The sequence below is a fragment of the Oncorhynchus keta genome, unplaced genomic scaffold, assembly GCF_023373465.1.
Source record: "Oncorhynchus keta strain PuntledgeMale-10-30-2019 unplaced genomic scaffold, Oket_V2 Un_contig_3619_pilon_pilon, whole genome shotgun sequence".
NCBI classification, from domain to species: domain Eukaryota; kingdom Metazoa; phylum Chordata; class Actinopteri; order Salmoniformes; family Salmonidae; genus Oncorhynchus; species Oncorhynchus keta.
Window position 1 is genome coordinate 150,496 of NW_026287337.1, and position 16,112 is coordinate 166,607.

The following is a 16,112-nucleotide window of genomic DNA, read 5'->3' on the forward strand; positions in this document are numbered from 1 at the left end:
TTTTTGAGCAGTGTATATATATTTAAATGAAAATGATACAAATCTAAATGAACTTCTATTGCCATTGTCAAAACTAGCTTACATAAAGCTAACCCATTGTGAGACCATATGCTGGTGCAGTTGGCCCTGGGTTCCTCCTAATGAAAGACAAAGCTAGACCTCATGTGGCTGGAGTGTGTCAGCAGTTCCTGCAAGAGGAAGCCATTGATGCTATGGACTGGCCCGCCCGTTCCCCAGACCTGAATCCAATTGAGCACATCTGGGACATCATGTCTCGCTCCATCCACCAACGCCACACTGCACCAAAGACTGTCCAGGAGTTGGCGGATGCTTTAGTCCAGGTCTGGGAGGAGATCCCTCAGGAGACTACCCGCCACCTCATCAGGAGCATGCCCAGGTGTTGTAGGGAGGTCATACAAGCACGTGGAGGCCACACACACTACTGAGCCTCATTTTGATTTGTTTTAAGGACATTACATCAAAGTTGGATCAGCCTGTAGTGTGGTTTTCCACTTTCATTTTGAGTTTGACTCCAAATCCAGACCTCCATGGGTTGATAAATTTGATTTGCATTGATAATTTTTGTGTGATTTTGTTGTCAGCACATTCAACTATGTTAAGAAAAAGTATTTAATAAGAATATTTCATTCATTCATATCTAGGATGTGTTATTTTAGTGTTCCCTTTATTTTTTTGAGCAGTGTATATTGAATGCATTACCGTAACCAAACAAACATTGTAGATTAGAAATTATGAGAATTAACGGTAGGCTAAATGTATTACTGGTGATAGTGGTGTGCCGTCCCCTCCACAATGGACTAGTCCACCCAGACAGGCAACGGACTGGTCCACCCAGACAGGCAACGGACTGGTCCACCCAGACAGGCAACGGACTGGTCCACCCAGACAGGCAATGGACTGGTCCACCCAGACAGGCAACGGACTGGTCCACCCAGACAGGCAACGGACTGGTCCACCCAGACAGGCAACGGACTGGTCCACCCAGACAGGCAACGGACTGGTCCACCCGGGAGGGCAACGGACTGGTCCACCCGGGAGGGCAACGGACTGGTCCACCCGGGAGGGCAACGGACTGGTCCACCCGGGAGGGCAACGGACTGGTCCACCCGGGAGGGCAACGGACTGGTCCACACAGACTCATTTCATATCATCCTCCTCTCACTATCACAAGGGTTAGTAACTACACAGACTCATTTCATAGAGCTTTAAAAGACTGGCAGTTTATCTACTTCACTTCTTTAGTCTACTCTCTGATCACTCCAGATAACCCAGTTGTTCAGGGATGTGTTGTCAGAATTACAGAATTCAACCTATCAATAGACTGGGTCATAACTTAAGGTCAAATTTATAGATAGAACCTGATCTTACCAATCTTCTCCTCCTCTTCTTCATCTTTAATGATGACATTCAGCTTCAGTGTTTGACTGCAGTCTTCCAGCTTCACTGATGCCATCTCTGGATACTGCAGTGCAAACTGGGCTCCACTGTCACAATCAGGACCCAGTAACTGTAGGTTTGGACTCAGTGTGGAAGGAGAGGCAGGTTGGGTTTGTCCTCACTGTTGATGTTACCGACCTCAGACTTAATCTGAGTCGGTCTGTAGTAATAAAGAGACATGGACACAAAAGTTAGTCTTGACAGATCTGGCACTTTATTCTCTAAAAATATATTAGATCAGGTCGCTAAACATTGACAACAAACCATTTATTAATTTCCCATGAGACAAAGTGCACACCTTAAATTACACAACATTAACATGGTTAGAGCGTTGGACTAGTAACCGGAAGGTTGCGAGTTCAAACCCCCGAGCTGACAAGGTACAAATCTGTCGTTCTGCCCCTGAACAGGCAGTTAAACCCACTGTTCCCAGGCCGTCATTGAAAATAAGAATATGTTCTTAACTGACTTGCCTGGTTAAATAAAGGTAAAATTAAACATTAAAATTGGTGTACAGAACCTATAGTAGATTTCCTGAATTCATATAAATGACTCCAAAACCATTTAGTACAAGGTTGCAGTTGTTTTAGGCAGCACTATTCACGATTTTCCTGAATAATCTAGATGCCGGGGTTAAAGACATTTACAAACCATAGCACCCAATTTGAAGAAGGCAATGCTCTGATAATTGGCTGATTGCTCCTAACCCATAGGAATCCCCACACTGTTGACTACTTTAAAATGGTAGAAGCCCTCAATGGCAATGTCCATCCTAAAACAGGTTACATAGAGGTGGTCTTCTCTCCATTTCTATGGATGATGCAGACCCATCCTAAAATGGGTTACATAGAGGTGGAGTCTGTCTCTTCCTCTCAGTCTCCAACCTAACAATGGGAATTGTTATTCCAAAGGTGGGAAGGCAGGGAAGGTCCAAAACAAACTCATAGAAAAGCATTGGCCTTTTCCTCTAGGATTTACACACACCAAGCCCCTCCCCTTGCCTCTCACACCAGCAAAGTTGCAAGATCACCACATCTTCCTCCCTGGCAAGCGGTTTTAACTAGCTATTTACATTTGTGGTTTGGTCCAAAAGAAGGGCTCATACGGACACCAAAACACATTGAGACATTATTTTACTGTAATAGAGGAGAAGTTACCTTTTCTATCAAAACCCTTTTTATGTCTCAACTACTCAGATTGAGAGCAGAGTTACACTACTAAAACCAGAGTATCAATGAACATTGATTCTGGAAAATGAATGCTAGTATTAGTACTGCTAGCAGTATTTTAGCCAAATACTATTATAATAGCGCTCTAGTCTGTTTTATACATGTGCAATAAGCATAAACAAGGTTGGCCACTTGATTTAACATCTGAACAAAGTGGACAGGCTAACATGCTTTTCAAACAGTTGGAGACAGAAATAAGGTTGACCACTTGATTTAACATCTGAACAAAGTGGACAGGCTAACATGCTTTTCAAACACTTGGAGACAGAATGGTGTGTTCATAACACTTCAACTGTTCAACCTTGTTAGCAAATAGATCCAAGTTGTCTGAAACTTGTTATATAAAGATTAGCTGGCTAATCACAAGCACGTGGGCTTGAGAGATTTTGATGAGACAGACCTGTGTTCATTTTCTATAGGCTAATGCCTGCTACAATAAGTTAGTACATTTTTAACAAACGGTCATTTTCATAGACAGAATTGAAAGCCAGATCAGTGATTATCGTAACAACAAAAAAGCATGTTCAACTATTTTGATAAAATAATAAATGATTAGTGGGTGTTATGGTTGTGGAAGGCTTATATTTAGCCTCGGTATAACTTCACACGCCCTGAATTCATTAGATTATTGACTGTTTGAAATGCAGTGTATTCAACCTTTAATTGTACAAGGATCATTTATAGAGAAACTAAACTGAGATATTTATGGTGAATCGCCTAGAAGTTTGAAAACTCAAGATAAAGCTGCATGATTTTTTTGGTCCATATCGTCCAGCCCCAATGGAGAACATTAGAGTAAAGTACAATACTTTATACTGTACTATACTCTGTACTGTTGTACTGAATTAAGCTTTACTTTCGTGTACTCTGCTGTAGTGCTTTCAAATCTTGTGAAATTAGCTATGTTTCCAATAACTTGTCCAGTGATTTTTTTATTGCCATTTAGAAAAAGTTGAAATAGAAAATAAATCCAACAATTTCCTGCTCGGGTATATTTCCATTTAACCATATTGTGTGGATAAAAAGAGCTGGACGTAATGACGCACCGCGTATTCAGCAATAATCATTTATTCAAAACACACCGTTTCTATCCTCACTTGTCGGAATAAAGAAACTTTGACAAAACAAATCCGCCCGTTGAACTTTGGTCGAATATATCCTGGTCAATGGAAACCTGCCTCATGAGGTCTGAGTGATTGATTCAGATGTGGTTTGATGTTTGGGCCAAGTCAAAAAAAGACATTCAAAAGACGTCGACATCGGTCCGTGTTTACTGGGGTGTATCCTACAATGTCGGCCTATAACTATATTTTACGAATGTCCATCCATGTGGCCTAGCGTTTGTAAAACAGCCAGTTGTATTGGCTTTATTTATAGTCCTGGTTCCTGTGACTAATCATGTTGTCTATTTCAGCGCTGAAAGACCCATCAGCTTCCCAACTTTATCAGGAGTAACCCTGCAATAGACTGACTGGGAAGGTGATGTTTCACAGTCAAAGTCCTGCAATAAGAGCTAAGAAGCTAATATTTGTGTAAACTGTTGATAATAGTTTTCTGTTGGTGTCACCTGTTTCATGGGCGCACAATCCAACTCATTTCATAAAGTCATATAAGAATACAATGATGTGGTCTAATACCGCCACAGTGGGATTTCAGTTTATTTTCAAAATAATTCGTTATTGTAATTAATTGTAAATAAATAATACTCCAACCATGTTCTGCGTTATTTTGTCCAAATATGACATGATTTCACTATTTTGTATCAGTTTATCGCTTTAAGAGGGATTTTTATTTTGAGTGTGAACCACACATGCCTCTATTGTGGCTAGCTTCACATAGGTCGGGACAGGCGGACATCAGGCCTATGTCCAGCTGGAGGACGGAGATGTTGGCCACATCAGATAGAAATGTATTATGTTGAACAAACATTCCTCTGATTCTAATGAACCATGTCAGTTATATTCAGAGGATTTTATCTGTAAATGTCCTAAATGTTTTTGTTCTGAACATCCCGAGGCGAAACCCACTGAGCTAACGAAACTGCAAAGCCTAACAAATGAACGTGTTGTGGACCCCGCGCCGTGTGCTTTTTATAAATCACGTTCATCACTCACTCGCCTTTACACAAAACCTTTCCCAAACGTTATAATACCTTGATTGGTTTGTTATCTAACATGTCATGGCGTTATTCCAATATTAGACCGTTTAAAAGTGCTATTTACGTACCTGTAGTAACAAGAAAAAAGGACAGCAGTTCTGGCTTTCTCTTCACTCGAAAGAATAGTGTGCGTCTACCGGAACTTCCGGTCCCCCCCTCCACTACCACAGTGCAACAGCGACATCTATTGGACTGATGGACTAATTACTGCTAAAGCATGTAGAATGTAAGTGAGATTGATTAGCTTGACAAATAAACCTTGGTTTAAAAAAACTAAAGCGTTGTCTGTTTTAGTGTCTACGTTTTTCAACCCATTACATATGCATTGTAGATGATTGGAAGGCCAAGAAGATCATCAAGAACCTCAGCCACCAGAGACACGGCCTGTTCACCCTACTACCATCTATCAGGCGGAGACAGTGCAGGTGCATCAAAGCTGGGACCAAGAGAATGAAACCACTTCTATCTCCAGGCCATAAGACTGTTAAACAGTCATCCTTGATTTGATGTAGAGAATATTGGTTACGTGCAACTTGGCTTGTCCCAATGTGTGACATGTACTGAGTAGATAAATACAGATATATATTATTTTGAATGCCTTGAATTAAACAAAAGCATTACATTTACTGTAAAGATAACCCCCCAAAACTATGATGATTCAGTATATCAATTACAGTTCTCTAGCAGGGCTCCCGAATGACACTGCGGTCTAAGGCACAGCATCTCAGTGCTAGAGGCATCACTACAGACACCCTGGTTCAAATCTAGGCTGTATCACAACCAGTCATGATTGGGAGTCCCATAGGGTGGTGCACAATTGGCCCAACACCGTTGGGTTTGGCCAGTGTAGGTCATCATTATAAATAAGAATTTGTTGTTAACTGACCTGCCTAATTAAATTAAAGGTCTCACAGATGCTTATGCTGACAAAACATGTTAGAGAATAGGTCAGATTTAGCTTTGTGATGCACATTTAATCTACCTGTCTTGTTCAGCTTCAGATAAACACTAAATATTTGACTTAAATATTTTTGTAATTCATTGTACAAGAGAACTAGTTTGACCAGTACAAATTCATGTACAAACTGTATTTTTCATGGGAAGATCGATTAAGCCGGCTTCAATGGAGCTGCCCAAACATATTCATAAATGACTCAAATAACTCATCTAGTTTTAAAATACAATGTAATAAACACATGTACTTTTGTTTATTTGTACAGATTATGTAGTAAAAAATGTCCCCCCAAACGAATGGTAATAACTGATCTGATACATGTTGTGTCTACCAGCTCATTACCACAGAAAAAATCACACCATCTCTAGCTGATACATGTTGTGTCTACCAGCTCATTACCACAAACTGATCATCACACCATCTCTATCTGTACATGTTGTGTCTAACATTACCACAGAGAAATCATCACACCATCTCTATCTGATACATGTTGTGTCTACCAGCTCATTACCACAGAAAACTGCAGAGGGAAGCAGTACCACCCAGTCAACCAGCCTCACAGAGGATATTCTACCCTAAGGGCAAATCCAAGGTCATATCAATATCTTTACAGTAGAAGTGAACAAAACACACCAAAACTGACAGGGTGAATACTGATTAGTAAAGTAAAGAGAGGCTAATGTTCTATAATGCTCCTTTCCTCTGCACAGTTCAATCACAGTGAGTAAGAATAGCATTACAATAGATTGTGCTACAATTTATTGAGAATTAGTGATAGAATGATTTTAATCTTAGCCAGTCAGAGAACAGATGGGGATTTTCACATTTATATGTTGGTGTCCTTTTAAGTTGTTCTGCTGAGAGAAACTCTTCCACAGTCAGAACAGGAGTAAGGATTCTCCAGTGTTGACTGTTGAACCTTGTATTTTGCAGCTCTTCCCACAGACAGAGCTTAACTGTAAAATCTACATCATCGACAGCCTCCTTTGTAATACATGTATCATTGAGCCACTTTAACTATGCTCAAGTTTACTTTGTTTAATCTCATAGTGTATATAATATCATACCATCTACAGTCATGCTGCTCTGTACCATCAGCTTATGTACATATTCTTTATCCCCTCTCACTGTGTATAAGACAGTCAGTTTTGGAAGCTATACATTTTATGGTTATCCCCAATGTCAGTTTCCCTCTTTTCCCTGTTGTCCATGGTCCTCTCTTTGTTTAGCCAGATGTCATTTGGTTTGAATCCCAGGGATTCTCGTCCATCTTCTGTTCTGGGCTTTGATAGTGTTCTGAAATATGCTATTTCCTCTTCTCAATAAGGAATTGAGACCAAAAAGTCAAGAGACATTTAAGAGAGTGTTTAATATTAGCATACACACAGTGGATTCATTTAGAAAGCTCACAACACATTAATCCTCACAGTAATCATTCACTAAACAGGATGGCCACACTGAACTACTTTTCCCCTGTGGAATGTCCATGGTTACATTTAGCCAGATGTCAGAATCCCAATCAGTCCATCTAAATGTTCCTGTTGCTCGCTGTCTGGCAATTTCCTCTTTCTCCGTCTGGCAACACTCTTATCCCAGTTGTCTATCCTAAACTCTTATCCCCTCATTCTGGCAACACTCTTATCCCCTGTTCTGGCAACACTCTTATCCCCTGTCTGGCAACACTCTTATCCCCTGTCTGGCAACACTCTTATCCCCTGTCTGGCAGCACTCTTATCCCCTGTCTGGCAGCACTCTTATCCCCTGTCTGGCAACACTCTTATCCCTTGTCTGGCAACACTCTTATCCCTTGTCTGGCAACACTCTTATCCCCTTGTCTGGCAACACTCTTATCCCCTGTCTGGCAACACTCTTATCCCCTGTCTGGCAACACTCTTATCCCTGTCTGGCAACACTCTTATCCCCTGTCTGGCAACACTCTTATCCCCTGTCTGGCAACACTCTTATCCCTGTCTGGCAACACTCTTATCCCCTTGTCTGGCAACACTCTTATCCCCTGTCTGGCAACACTCTTATCCCCTGTCTGGCAACACTCTTATCCCTGTCTGGCAACACTCTTATCCCCTTGTCTGGCAACACTCTTATCCCCTGTCTGGCAACACTCTTATCCCCTGTCTGGCAACACTCTTATCCCCTTGTCTGGCAACACTCTTATCCCTGTCTGGCAACACTCTTATCCCTGTCTGGCAACACTCTTATCCCCTGTCTGGCAACACTCTTATCCCCTGTCTGGCAACACTCTTATCCCCTTGTCTGGCAACACTCTTATCCCTTGTCTGGCAACACTCTTATCCCCTGTCTGGCAACACTCTTATCCCCTTGTCTGGCAACACTCTTATCCCCTGTCTGGCAACACTCTTATCCCTTGTCTGGCAACACTCTTATCCCCTGTCTGGCAACACTCTTATCCCCTGTCTGGCAACACTCTTATCCCCTGTCTGGCAACACTCTTATCCCCTGTCTGGCAACACTCTTATCCCCTGTCTGGCAACACTCTTATCCCCTGTCTGGCAGCACTCTTATCCCCTGTCTGGCAACACTCTTATCCCCTGTCTGGCAACACTCTTATCCCCTGTCTGGCAACACTCTTATCCCCTGTCTGGCAACACTCTTATCCCCTGTCTGGCAGCACTCTTATCCCCTGTCTGGCAACACTCTTATCCCCTGTCTGGCAACACTCTTATCCCCTGTCTGGCAACACTCTTATCCCTTGCCTGCTAGCTAGCCAACTACTATTAACAGTCACATCAAACCATGCAGCTAGAATAACAGCAAAGTAACTGCTTTTAATTTAATTTGACCTGGTTTTAAATTGACATTCCTTTGTATATATCCATAAAGATTTTGTGGATTCATGATTTCGACTGGCTGAGACAAGAAGTCAGTCTCGTCCTGACACGTTAATTCTCAATAGGATAGTGCATATCGAATTTCAATATTGAAACCATGTTGCAAATGTTGAGAGAAAGACAGCAACGTTTGTACAACACCCCGCTGATGCAAACAAAAAAGCAAGGGGGAATAATGTCTAGATGTCTTTTACAGTGGAGATCAAGTTAATGAATTGGCTGGCTGGGCTGATGGGCCAGTGGATGAGCAGGGATCTGTCAGACAGAACAGGAAACAAGATTCCCATTTTTGCATCATCTGTGCTAAACAGTGTTTTTAGAATGGCTTAGAACACGTCTCAACCAATCACAAAGCTTGTTTTGACCCGTTGTAGAATATTTTTAACAATAGCCTGTATTGAAACAAAGGTCTTGGTGATGCAAATGCCTCATTCATTATCATGCACTGTTCTGGCAAACAAATAAAAAGGGAATGTCTATTCGGTGTTCTGGGAATCAGAACATTTTTGCATCATCTGTGCTAAACAGTGTTTTTAGAATGGCTTAGAACACGTCTCAACCAATCACAAAGCTTGTTTTGACCAACCCTGTAGAATATTTTTTAACAATAGCCTGTATAGAAATCAAAAGGTCTTGGGTGCTGCAAATTCATTATCATGCACTGTTCTGAAATAAAAAATTATATTCGGTGTTCTGGGAATCCACAACCTTTGACATGTGACGCTTACAAAATGAAGAACTGTTTGTAAAACTGCATATCTAAGGCTCTGGTCTGTTCTAGGAGTGAGGGTAAACAATAGGCATGTTCTCTGCTATCCACTTTATGTTTTAATTATAATTTTGGGTATAGGGGAGAGTCACTTGTTTTTCCCCAAGTGTTCAGAGAGGGTCGGGGAAAAATATATTTTAGTGAAGGGAGGGGCATACATTTTTATTTCAGAGATACAATTTGCTCCAGGTATCCCTCATTATAAATAACATACAGTCCCTTAGTAGTAAAAAAAAGAATCCACCCAAACTAATGGAGAAAACGGATCACACCATCTCTATCTGATACATGTTGTGTCTACTATCTCAGTCCCACAGACGACTTCAGACGGAAGCAGTATATTCAACGCTAAGGGCAAACCCAAGGTCCTCTCAATATTTTTTTGCAGTAGAAGCTAACAAAACACACCAAAACGGACGAAGTGCACACTGATCAGTAAAGCAAAGAGGATAACATTCTATAACGCTCCCTTTCCTCTACACAGTTCAATCACAGTGAGAAACAATAGGACAACAATAGAGTGTTCTACGCTTTCTTCATTTGATCCAATTCACTGTTACCAATTCTTTCACGAGATGAGAATTAAGCGATGGAGTGACTTTAATCTTAGCTGGTCTGAGAGAACTGATGAAGCTTCTCTCCTTTTGTTACCAAAAAGGGAGGTTACTTTAAACAGGGGTCCATTGTCAATCCAGCAAAAAATGTTTTTAATCTGCAAAAGGCTTCACTTGTTTGTATCCGTTGGTGTGCTTACGTTGCTCTTTTGAGAGAATCTCGCCCCACAGTCAGAGCAGGATTATGGATTATCTCCTGTGTGCACTCTCTGATTAACTTTCAGAGCACTTGATGTTGTGAAACTCTTCCCACATTCAGAGCAGGGATAGGGCTTCTCTCCTGTGTGTATACATTGGTGATTCTTTAAGCTGCTGTGTTGAGAGAAACTCTTTCCACAGTCAGAACAGAAGGAAAGCCTCTCTCCGGTGTGTGTTTTCTGATGAACATTTAGCGCAGATGATGTTGGGAAGTATTTACCACAGTCAGAGCAAGAGTAAGGCTTGTCTCCTGTGTGTATATGTTGGTGTGATTTTACGCTGCTCTGTAGAGAGAAACTCTTCCCACATTTAGAGCAGGAGTAAGGCTTCTCTCCTGTGTGTATATGTTGGTGTATTTTTAAACTGCTCCGTCGAGAGAATCTCCCCCCACAGTCAGAGCAGGAAAAAGGCTTCTCTCGTGTGTGTGTGTTCTCTGGTGAACTGTTAGGTCAGATGATGTTGTGAAGCATTTTCCACAGTCAGAGCAAGAGTAAGGCTTCTCTCCTGTGTGTATGCGTTGGTGTGATTTTAAGTGGCTTCGTTGAGAGAATCTCCACCCACAGTATGAGCAGGAGTAAGGTTTCTCTCCTGTGTGTATACGTTGGTGTGTTTTTAAGCTGCTCTGTTGAGAGAATCTCAACCCACAGTCAGAGCAGGAGTACGACTTCTCTCCTGTGTGTATTTTTAGGTGTATTTTTAGCTTTGAAAGAATTGGGAAAATCTTCTTACAATGTGGGCATTGGTGAGACCTCTTAGGTCTGTGATCTTCCTGCTGTTGCTCTCTGGATGTAGGGAATGTCTCAATATTACCTGTGTGAACAGCATCAGAAATAAAAGTCAGTGTGATAAACAATGATTATACAAAATATTATGAACACCTGCTCCTTCCATGACATAGACTGACCAGGTGAAAGCTATGATCCCTTATTGATGTCACTTTTTAAATCACTGTAGATGAAGGAGTGTAGACAGGTTAAAGAAGGATTTTTAAATATTGAGATAATTTAGACATGGATTGTGTGCCATTCAGAGGGTGAATCAGCAAGACAAAAGACAAAACCTGGACCCGTATAAATCAGCTGGGCTTGACAATCTGGACCCTCTATTTCTGAATCTATCCGCCGCCATTGTCGCAATCCCTATTACCAGCCTGTTCAACCTCTCTTTCATATCGTCTGAGATCCCCAAGGACTGGAAAGCTGCTGCGGTCATCCCCTCTTCAAAGGGGAGACACCCTGGACCCAAACTGTTACAGACCTATATCCATCCTGCCCTGCCTATCTAAGGTCTTCGAAAAGCCAAGTGAACAAACAGATCACTGACCATCGCGAATCCCACCGTACCTTCTCCGCTGTGCAATCTGGTTTCTGAGCCGGTCACGGGTGCACCTCAGCCACACTAAAGGTACTAAACGATATAATAACCACCATCGATAAAAGACAGTACTGTGCAGCCGTCTTCATCGACCTGGCCAAGTCTTTCGGCTCTGTCAATCACCGCATTCTTATCGGCAGACTCAATAGCCTCGGTTTTTCTAATGACTGCCTTGCCTGGTTCTCCAATTACTTTGCAGACAGCGTTCAGTGTGTCAAATCGGAGGACATGTTGTCCGGTCCACTGGCAGTCTCTATGGGGGTGCCACAGGGTTCAATTCTCGGGCCGACTCTTTTCTCTGTATATATCAATGATGTTGCTCTTGCTGCGGGCGATTCCCTGATCCACCTCTACGCAGACGACACCATTCTGTATACTTCTGGCCCTTCCTTGGACACTGTGCTATCTAACCTCCAAACGAGCTTCAATGCCATACAACACTCCTTCCGTGGCCTCCAACTGCTCTTCAACGCTAGTAAAACCAAATGCATGCTTTTCAACTGTTCGCTGCCTGCACCCGCACGCCCGACTAGCATTACCACCCTGGATGGTTCCGAGCTAGAATACGTGGACATCTATAAGTACCTAGGTGTCTGGCTAGACTGTAAACTCTCCTTCCAGACTCATATCAAACATCTCCAATCCAAAATCAAATCTAGAATCGGTTTTCTATTTCGCAACAAAGCCTCCTTCACTCACGCCGCCAATCTTACCCTAGTAAAAATGACTATCCTACCGATCCTCGACTTCGGCGGTGTCATCTACAAAATGGCTTCCAATACTCTACTCAGCAAACTGGATGCAGTTTATCACAGTGCCATCCGCTTTGTTACTAAAGCACCTTATACCACCCACCACTGCGACCTGTATGCTCTCGTCGGCTGGCCCTCGCTACATAGTCGTCGCCAGACCCACTGGCTCCAGGTCATCTACAAGCCCATGCTAGGTAAAGCTCCACCTTATCTCAGTTCACTGGTCACGATGGCAACACCCACCCGTAGCACGCGCTCCAACAGGTGTATCTCACTGATCATCCCTAAAGCCAACACCTCATTTGGCCGCCTTTCCTTCCAGTTCTCTGCTGCCTGTGAATGGAACTAATTGCAAAAATCGTTGAAGTTGGAGACTTTTATCTCCCTCACCAACTTTAAACATCTGCTATCTGAGCAGCTAACCGATCGCTGCAGCTGTACATAGTATATCGGTAAATAGCCCACCCAATTTACCTACCTCAACCCCATACTGTTTTTTAAAATGTACTTTTCTGCTTCTTTGCACACCAGTATGTCTACCTGCACATGACCATCTGATAATTTATCACTCCAGTGTTAATCTGCTAAATTGTAATTATAATAATATAATAATATATGCCATTTAGCTGACGCTTTTATCCAAAGCGACTTACAGTCATGCCGTATGGGTGGTCCCGGGGGAATGAACCCACACACAATGCTCTATATACAGAAGGATTATTCACCTACCTCCTCATGCCTTTTGCACATAATTATAGACTCTTTAAAAATAAAAATAAATGTCTACTGTGTTATTGACTTGTTTATTGTTTACTCCATGTGTAACTCTGTTGCTGTCTGTTCACACTGCTATGCTTTATCTTGGCCAGGTCGCAGTTGTAAATGAGAACTTATTCTCAACTAGCCTACCTGGTTAAATAAAGGTTAAATTAAAAAATGAAACACTTTCAAAACATTGTACAGTCCATTAGGGCTGTCCCTGACACCAAGAGTAATCTGTTCTTCCCACCAATCGATTGGCTTACATTTTTAAACATACTTTTGATGCAATTGTGCTCAGACTTAAAAACAGAATGACTAGCACCTGTTGTCTCTCTCTCTCTCCCCTGCTGCAGCAACCACCACAGAACATCAACAGTGTTCATCACACTGTCCATTGTACTGAAGCTGCAACATAATTACAGCCATTTCTGACTGAAAAGTTATGTTGCTGAAATCCCTCATTTGTTTGGGAAAAAACATTCGCTATTCCCCCGCCTTTCTTTGTGAGACATGTATACATTGCATGCACGTGACCAATAGGGCAGGACCTATAGCATATCATAATCACATCAATAAATTGGTTATAACAAACTCAGAACACTGTAACAGCAAAATGCTTGCAGAGGACGTGACAAACTCGAAACAGGAGAATGTTTACTGGTTGCTCAGGAGGTAAAGGGGAAGTCAGATGTGTGGAATAAATGTGACTAGTTGTGGAAAATACTGAGATCAAGAAAAAGAAGGTAAGGAGCAAACACTGAGTGGACGAATGAATGATTGATACAGTAGCCTACACAAGTATTGAAATGTAGTCCTCAGTAAGTTAAGGTGTTAAGACTAAACCAAATGCGCTCTTAGGCCTCAAGCTGGATGGTGGTTATACAAGGCTGCTATATTTAAGCCTATGAATGATAATGGTATTACCTATTATCATAATGATGGTCATAATAATAATTATAACAAGATGGAGATCCAGAAAGGAGGGGTTTTAATATTAATATTCTGACCATTTGGAACAGTGGTATAGAACATTAAATGAATGATCAATAATACCAGAGAGGCTGGTTTAATGAAAACAAGAAGTAATTCCTACAGCTTAGCAAAGATTAAAAATATAAGAATTTGTTACATTGTTTATCCATGTTGCATGTGGCTTGGTGCTCACGGAATCAGTAGGCTATTAAACAAACAGGCAACACGAGCAGGTTCTGTCTTATTTCTACAGATATATATGGAAGATTTATAAAGCCAGGCACAATTAACAGTTATGATTATAATAGCAATTTAAGTTGGGGTTCTCTCTCAATTCTATTAGACAATAAGGCAAGGACTGTCTTCTCATCTCCTCATCCTGCTGCCTCCGCCGCTAGGAAAAGGCGCCAACTCAACAGCACACTGATGTGTTTCAGAACTGTGAACTAACTCAGTATTAGCAAAGTGTTCTTATTGTTTTGCACACTCTGTACATGCCAAATAAGACATTTTAACATCAGCAGATGTCACAAAGTGCTTTACAGGAACCCAGACTAAAACCCCAAACAGCAAGCAATGCAGATGTAGAAGCACAGTGGCTAGGAACAATTCCCTAGAGGCAGGAAGCTAGGAAGGAACCTAAAGAGGAGCTAGACTCAGAGGGGTGGCCAGTACTCTTCCAAACATTAGTAGTGAATTAGTAGTAATTGTGCTTAATTGTAAACAAACACACGTGACTGACTCAAACCCTAGTACCCGTAAGCTTCATAATGAAAAATCTTAATTATGAAAGATATCTAACGGGCGAAATTATGAACGCGATGTGATTTATCTATTACCTAGTGCACAAGTTGACTAGAGGTATTTATGTGCTGCACAACAGTAACTGACTCACAAGGCCCGGTCTCTTTCTCTTTTGTGTGCTTGTAAACAAACACCACGTGACTGGGGACTACCGTAAACTACTTAATAATGTGACAGATTAAATTAATAGCAATGTTCTGTATCTCATAACGTATTGCAAATTGACATTAGTCATTTAGCAGAACAGTAGTGAGTGCATACGTTTCAATATTTTTTCGCACTGGTCCCCATGGGAATCGAACCACAACTGGGCTACACGTGACCAACATCGACATTCTCATTGAAGCATTTCATCACGAAACAGTTCTCTTAGTTAGATCGAACCTGCTCTTACCATGACTAACAGCTTTCCCAATCTTCTCCTCTTCTTCATCTTTAATGTTGACATTCAGCTCCAGTGTTTGACTGCAGTCCTCCAGCTTCACTGATGCCATCTCTGGATCCTGCAGTGCAATCTGGGCTCCTCTGTCACAATCAGGACCCAGTGACTGTAGGTTTGAACTCAGTGTGGAAGGAGAGAGGCAGGCAACCTAGCTAATACTTACAAGGATTTCGAAATCATTGCTAAGGATAATGAAAATGACTGGATGGATTTCACCTTTGAGTTGTCTTGCTGAAATGTTTACTTGTTGACTGGCAGACATTGTGGGCTCGTTTAGGAATGCTATGTTGCACGTGTACCGCAACATTTTACGTGGCGTCATTACGTCACGTACCTTCGTTATATAGGTATGTACGTCAACTTTGACATCGGTTTTGCACACTTGGCGTTAAGCTAGACATCGGCCGTAGCATTTGTAGCTAATATCGGCGATTCCGATATGTTCAAGATATATCATGCATCCCTACGTATTAATATAGACATTGGTGATTTTACCACTGTAATCAGATCCAACATTATGTTATGGTCATTGAATTGATTAGCCCACTAACCACGTGTTAAATGTGTAGTGTAGCCTACACTGTCTAGGACTATGAATTGGGAAGCTATAGGCTATTTGTTAATAGGATAATTCAAACGTGTGGATATAGTGCTAAATTTGAAATATTCATTGTCTCTGTGAATTGAAATTATATTGTTGCCCACCAGTGCACCCAGAAGAGGAAACAACGATACAATGTAGTCTAACAACATCTCTC

General features: G+C 41.7%; 1 pseudogene; it reads right to left on the reverse strand.

Moving 5' to 3' along the window:
• Window positions 1-9,319: 9,319 nt before the first annotated feature.
• LOC127924062 (gastrula zinc finger protein XlCGF17.1-like) lies at window positions 9,320-15,645 on the reverse strand (annotated as a pseudogene).
• Window positions 15,646-16,112: the final 467 nt, after the last annotated feature.